Source organism: Emys orbicularis, chromosome 19 (assembly GCF_028017835.1).
Source record: "Emys orbicularis isolate rEmyOrb1 chromosome 19, rEmyOrb1.hap1, whole genome shotgun sequence".
Taxonomy (NCBI): domain Eukaryota; kingdom Metazoa; phylum Chordata; order Testudines; family Emydidae; genus Emys; species Emys orbicularis.
Genome location: NC_088701.1, coordinates 3,735,158 through 3,741,607, shown reverse-complemented (window position 1 = coordinate 3,741,607; position 6,450 = coordinate 3,735,158).

The window sequence follows — 6,450 nt, the reverse complement described above, 5'->3', positions numbered from 1 at the left end:
TGGGATGTATACAGGGGGTGTATGGGGCTGGATGGATAGAGGGGGTGTATATGGATGGATAGAGGAGGGTGTATGGGGCTGGATGGATGCGGGGTGTATATGGATGGACAGAGAGGGGGAGGGGTGGGGATGTATAAAGGGGGCGTATGGGGATGATTGGATGGATAGAGGGGGGTGTATGGAGATGGATGGGTAGATAGACGGGGTGTTTGTGGGGATGGATGGATAGAGGGAGGAGGGGTGGGGATGTATAAAGGGGGTGTATGGGGATGGCTGGATAGAGGGGGTGTATATGGATGGATAGAGAGAGGGGGAGGGGGTGTATAAAAGGGGGTGTATGGGGATGGATAGCGAGAGGGAGAGGGGGTGTATAAAAGGGGGTATATGGGGATGGCTAGAGAGAGGGAGAGGGGGGCTGTATAAAAGGGGGTGTATGGGGATGGCTAGAGAGAGGGGGAGGGGCTGTATAAAAGGGGGTGTGTATGGAGGAATAGAGAGAGGGGGAGGGGGGCTCTATAAAAGGGGTATATGGGGATGGATAGAGAGGGGGGCTGTATAAAAGGGGGCGTATGGTATACAGAGATTTACAGCCCCCAGCCTGGCTCAGTCTCGGTGCCACTCTGTAGCCGGTACCGGTGCGATCCCTGGCCCGGGAGCCAGGCTCCTGGGTGACTCATGAGAGCGAGGGGCGAGTTGCTAGTGAACCAGGCTGGTGGCGACTCAGGCAGGGCGATGGAGCCGTGGCCCTGGCAGAGCTGGACGGGCAGGGGGCGGATCAGAGCCCGACTCTGCGCAGAAAAGGGGGGGCTCGGCAGGTGTGATGCCAGCTGTGGACCTGGACAGCGGGGCTGGGGTTGAGAGCTGGATCGGTAGCAGGGACCGTGTGGGGTTATCCGTGGGGGCTGGGAAATACGTGTGTGTTTGCGGGGGGGGGAATAATCTCTATGGATCTCTGCCTGCGGCCAGGGCAGCCGAACTGGGGTGTGAAATGGACAGGATAAGTGGGGGGGGGGGTATTCGCCCCGGGATCAGCTAGCTCGCCCTTCCCGGGAGGTGGGGGGTCCCACCCATCCGGAAAAGAACTGGGTGAAGCGGGGTCTCAGTTCAATGTAACTGAAGGTGTGTGTGGGGGGGGAGTCTGGAATGGAGCGACACCCCTCCCCCATTCCCCAAACACACAGGGCAGAGAGCAAGAAGGCTGAGATGAATTCAAATTGTTGACTGTATTTATGGTAGGGTCTCGCACCCGAGCGCGATCAGGGCCCCGTTGTGCTGGGCGCTGCGCACTGAGAGACGGTCCCTGCCCCAAGGGGCTTACAATCTACATAGACACAGAGTGGGAGGGGAAACTGAGGCACACAGGGGGCAGTGAGGTCACCCAGCAGGTCAGAGGCAGAACAGGGAACAGAACCCAGGAGTCCTGAGTCCCAGTCAGCCCCCAGGAGCGGGTGCTTGCTGGGTGCAGGCAGCTGGGGGCAGCACTGCCAGGCTGGCTCTGGGGAGAGGGAACGGGTCACTCAGCAGCGGCTGTTGCCCTCTCTCGGGTGTGTGGGCTGGGGGTAGATTGTACAGGTCATGCTGCTGCCTCATCCATGCTCTGTCCTCCTCCGCCGGGACTACTTCCAACCTCCCAGCCAATCAGCACCTCCCAGTGCAGCCCCTTCACCCAGGCAATGCCCTCCTGTCCACCTCCGCCGGGACTACTTCCAGCCACCCCACCAATCAGCACCTCCCAATGCAGCCCCTTCACCCATGTGCTGTCCACCTCCGCCAGGACTACTTCCAGCCACCCCACCAATCAGCACCTCCCACTGCAGCTCCTTCACCCAGGCAGTGCCCCCCTGTCCACCTCTGCTGGGACTACTTCTAGCCACCCCACCAATCAGCACCTCCCAATGCAGCCCCTTCACCCATGTGCTGTCCACCTCCGCCAGGACTACTTCCAGCCACCCCACCAATCAGCACCTCCCACTGCAGCTCCTTCACCCAGGCAGTGCCCCCCTGTCCACCTCTGCTGGGACTACTTCTAGCCACCCCACCAATCAGCGCCTCCCAATGTAGCCCCTTCACCCATGTGCTGTCCACCTCTGCCGGGACTACTTCCAGCCACCCCACCAATCAGCACCTCCCAGTGCAGCCCCTTCACCCATGTGCTGTCCACCTCCGCTGGGACTACTTTCAGGCTTTAGGTTTTAGTACCTTTACCCTGCAGGTGGAGGGATACGTAAAATAGACCCACCTCTATTTACCAATGTTTCTAAGCCAGAGTTTCTAGAAATCACGGGGGCAGCAGAGATCACCCCGTGGGGTGGGAGAAAGGCTCCTACCTTGGCTGATCCACACCTGGATCTCATCACACCCCCACGGTGGCTTGGCTCACATGCCCCATTTCAAGGGCGACCAAGCGCTTCCTGCAGGGAAACTCTGCTGGCACAAAACTCCGAAAGTGTGTCTGGTGCCCGCCCCCTCTCGCACTAGTGTGTCTGGTGCCTGCTCCCTCTCGCACTAGTGTGTCTGGTGCCTGCTCCCTCTCGCACTAGTGTGTCTGGGACCCACCCCCTCTCGCACTAGTGTGTCTGGTGCCTGCTCCCTCTCGCACTAGTGTGTCTGGTGCCTGCTCCCTCTCGCACTAGTGTGTCTGGTGCCCGCCCCCTCTCGCACTAGTGTGTCTGGTGCCCGCCCCCTCTCGCACTAGTGTGTCTGGTGCCTGCTCCCTCTCGCACTAGTGTGTCTGGTGCCCGCCCCCTCTCGCACTAGTGTGGCTGGTGCCTGCTCCCTCTCGCACTAGTGTGTCTGGTGCCCGCCCCCTCTCGCACTAGTGTGTCTGGTGCCCGCCCCCTCTCGCACTAGTGTGTCTGGTGCCTGCTCCCTCTCGCACTCGTGTGTCTGGTGCCTGCTCCCTCTCGCACTCGTGTGTCTGGTGCCTGCCCCCTCTCGCACTAGTGTGTCTGGTGCCCGCCCCCTCTCGCACTAGTGTGTCTGGTGCCCGCCCCCTCTCGCACTAGTGTGTCTGGTGCCCGCTCCCTCTCGCACTAGTGTGTCTGGTGCCCGCCCCCTCTCGCACTAGTGTGTCTGGTGCCCGCCCCCTCTCGCACTAGTGTGTCTGGTGCCCGCCCCCTCTCGCACTAGTGTGTCTGGGACCCACCCCCTCTTGCACTAGTGTGTCTGGGCCCTGCCCCCTCTTGCACAATGCACGTGGCTGGAATTCATTGCCTCTCGCAAAGGTAGGATTCCCCATCTCTCGCACGGGCAGACGGGATCAGATGATCCAACTGGTGGCCCATTTAACGGTTCTGTCCAGCCCCGAACGCATCTGCCCCCCCAGTTCTACAACACGGCGTCCTCCAGATGGCGTGCTCTGGTACATACGGGGTGGCGAGGAGATGCCGCACGGAGGATGCCGCTTGGTAGTGCCCGCGTTTCAGTATGTCACCCGCGGAGGTGCCACCCAGCTAGCACCCGGCCTGCGGCCCCGAATGGGGCCCAGAACCCGCCCAGTGCAGTGGCCAGAAGCAATTTTGGCAGCGGTGTTTCCTGTCAGAAAAGGCCATTTTGTCACAACTGAAAGGTGGATTTCCACCTCCTTTTTGACAGAAAAATTTGGAAACTGATCAAAATGGAGCCAGTCCTTCTGCTGCATACGATTTCTCATCCTCTTAAACTTTCACACTATATTACACTCTGTTTGATACATTTACATTATATATTCCATTATACTCTGATCTTATAAGATTTATTATTCTATTACCCTCGATCTTATTATTCTACTATATAGACTTTAGATTATGTTACATTTGATAGAGCTATAATCTAAATAGAGAAAATAGAATCTAATATCAAAGTGTAATAGAACCTAAATATAGAAAAAATAATCGATTCTATTTTATGAGTATATTTTCTCTATTTAGATTGTACTTCTATGCAAGTGTAAGAGAATCTAAACAGAGAAAAAGAATCGATGACACTTTGATATTAGATTCTATTTTCTCTGGTTAGATTCTATTAAACAATTTCTCATTCACCGCAGCAGATCTTGTGTTTTTGCTGTTTTACATTCCTCTCGCTTTCCCGTCGGATGCTGAGATCTCTCCTAGCTCCTGTTTTCGGTCCTGTTCGAACGCGTCAAACGTATCGAAACAGAGCGTCCGGCTGCTCCCGACCGTCCGGCGTTGTCCCGGAACTTCCGTTCCGCCAACATTCCAAAATCTCGACGTGTCGTCCCGCTTCAGGGCAATTTGTCGGATTGTCCCGACGCCCCAAAGGAGCAGGGACAGGAGGCCGAGTGGCAGGATGGCAGCTGGATCAGGAACCCATGGGGGGCCTCAGCTGAGGGGGGGGCAGCAAGATCTCAGCCTGGAAGATGAATCGGGGGGGGGGGAGGCAGTTGGACCATGCTAGATGCTGCTTGCGGGAGGGACCTGGGGTCTCTGTTCACACCATGCGTGGGCAGGGGGCTGTGTAGGGATGTACTGACCCCTCTGCCTTTGGGTTTCCTTTGCCAGGTGCCCCCTCCCCACGGAGGGACCCCCTCTCTCCCACGCCCGGAGTGGGCATCATGGCTGGCGGGAAGCAGGAGCTGAAGAGAAGCGTTTCCATCATCCCCTGCTTTGTGTTCGTGGAGGTAAGGCATTGGGCCTTAGGGCGGTGGGGCTGGGCGCCTGGGTTCCCTCCCTGGCTATGGGAGGGGAGTGGGGTGTAGTGGTTAGAGAAGAGGGGCCTGGAAGCCAGGACTCCTGGGTTCTGTTCCCCACTCAGCTCAGCGAGAGAATCCAAAATTAACCAACATACCTTAAAACAGGGACCTGGCGCTGTGAGCTTCCCTGTGGCAGTTTCATGGATCCATAGGCCTGGTGCTCTCGCACGGCCCTGGGAGGACCCCTTCAGTGTGTCAGCCCCCTCAGGGTCCCACTGGGGTCAGCCCCTCGGCTTCCCCGCCTCCTGGGACCGAACCTCCGAACCGTCAGCACCCCTGGGTCACGCCGTGAGCTCCCGGCGGCGAGTCCACGAGACTTGCACCCCCAAAGGGAGCCCTGCCCCCCGACTTCCTGACTCCAGAGTGATGCCCCTCCGAGCAGGAGGGTTTATTAGTTTCTGGAACCCAGCGGCGCAAGCCCTTGGTTACCAGAGAGAACAGAAAGCTCCAGCCTGGTCCAGCTGGGTCATCCACGCTCCGTAGTCGCTAGGTACCAAATGTCCGGGCATTTGGCGTGGTCCTTGTTTCCTGGGAGTCTCCAGGGCCCTGGGGTCCAGGTGTCAGTCACACCTGGACTTCTGCAAAGAGTAAACAACCTCCACCCCCATGCAGCACATAGGGGAAACTGAGGCACACACCGTATTCATACAAAACATTATGAAAAATTCCCACTTTCTCCCAGGCAGTGCCCAGGCCAGGGGGACTCCAGCGCTGCGAGCTTCTCTGCAGCAGTGCCCAGCCTGGGGAGAGGAGGGGACTCCGGCACTGCAAGTTCCCCACAATAGTGCTCCAGGCCAGGGGCGGGGGGAGAGGAAGGCAGTGCTGCGAGCTTCCCTGCAGCAGTGCCCTACCAACCCCCCTTCCTCATGCCCTAGCACCAGCCCCTCCTGCCGTGACTCCTCCAGAGGTTAGACACAGGGGTTTTGCCTGTCTTAAACGGCAAGTGTGGGGGGAGGTCGTGCTGGGGAGGGGGGGGCTAAACAACGCCCCTCCAGCTCAGGAGCACAAAGCCAGGGTCATGAGTCAGAGAAATGAAATTTACCATCTGTCGCTTCGCTTCATAAAACCCTGGCCCTGACCCCTTGAGGGGCTGGGGGGTCCGAGGCAAATCCCCAGCCCCCGCTCCCTTGCTTACCGGATCCTTCATCACTTCCTTCCTGTTCCAAACAGCCCCCAGGCCCCACCCCAGAGGTGGCTGCATCTCAGCACCGAGCAAGGGGTCCCTGTATAAACAGCCCCTGCACCCCACCCCAGAGACAGCTGCATCTCACCGCTGGGCGAGGGGGCCTTGAAAAGGCACAGAGTGGTGTGTGTGTGGCGGGGGTTGGATTTATTTGGTTGCTCCGGCTGAAGAAGGGGCAGGTGAGGGGGGTGGGGAAGCCCTGGGGGGAGGCGAGGGGTGGGGAAGCAGGCGTCTGCCCCAGTTTGGCTGAGGCGGGCGCCTCTGCCCTCAGCCGTGATGTGATGTGGAGCTACAGCAGGCACCGAAGCGTGAACGGGAGTGCACGAGGGAGCTTGCACGGAGCCGGGGGGGGAGGGGAGGGCGGGACGGATGGTTCCTGGGCTCCCCCCACTCCCACCCCGCGACTCTGCCCCCCTCGCTGCGCTCAGTCCGGGCCGGGCCGAGGCCGGGGCCGGGCGCTGAGCTGCCATGTTCTATTTCCAGCTGGTGATCATGGCGGGCACGGTGCTGCTGGCGTATCACTTCGAATACACCGACACCTTCCCCGTCCACATCCAGGGCTTCTTCTGCCACG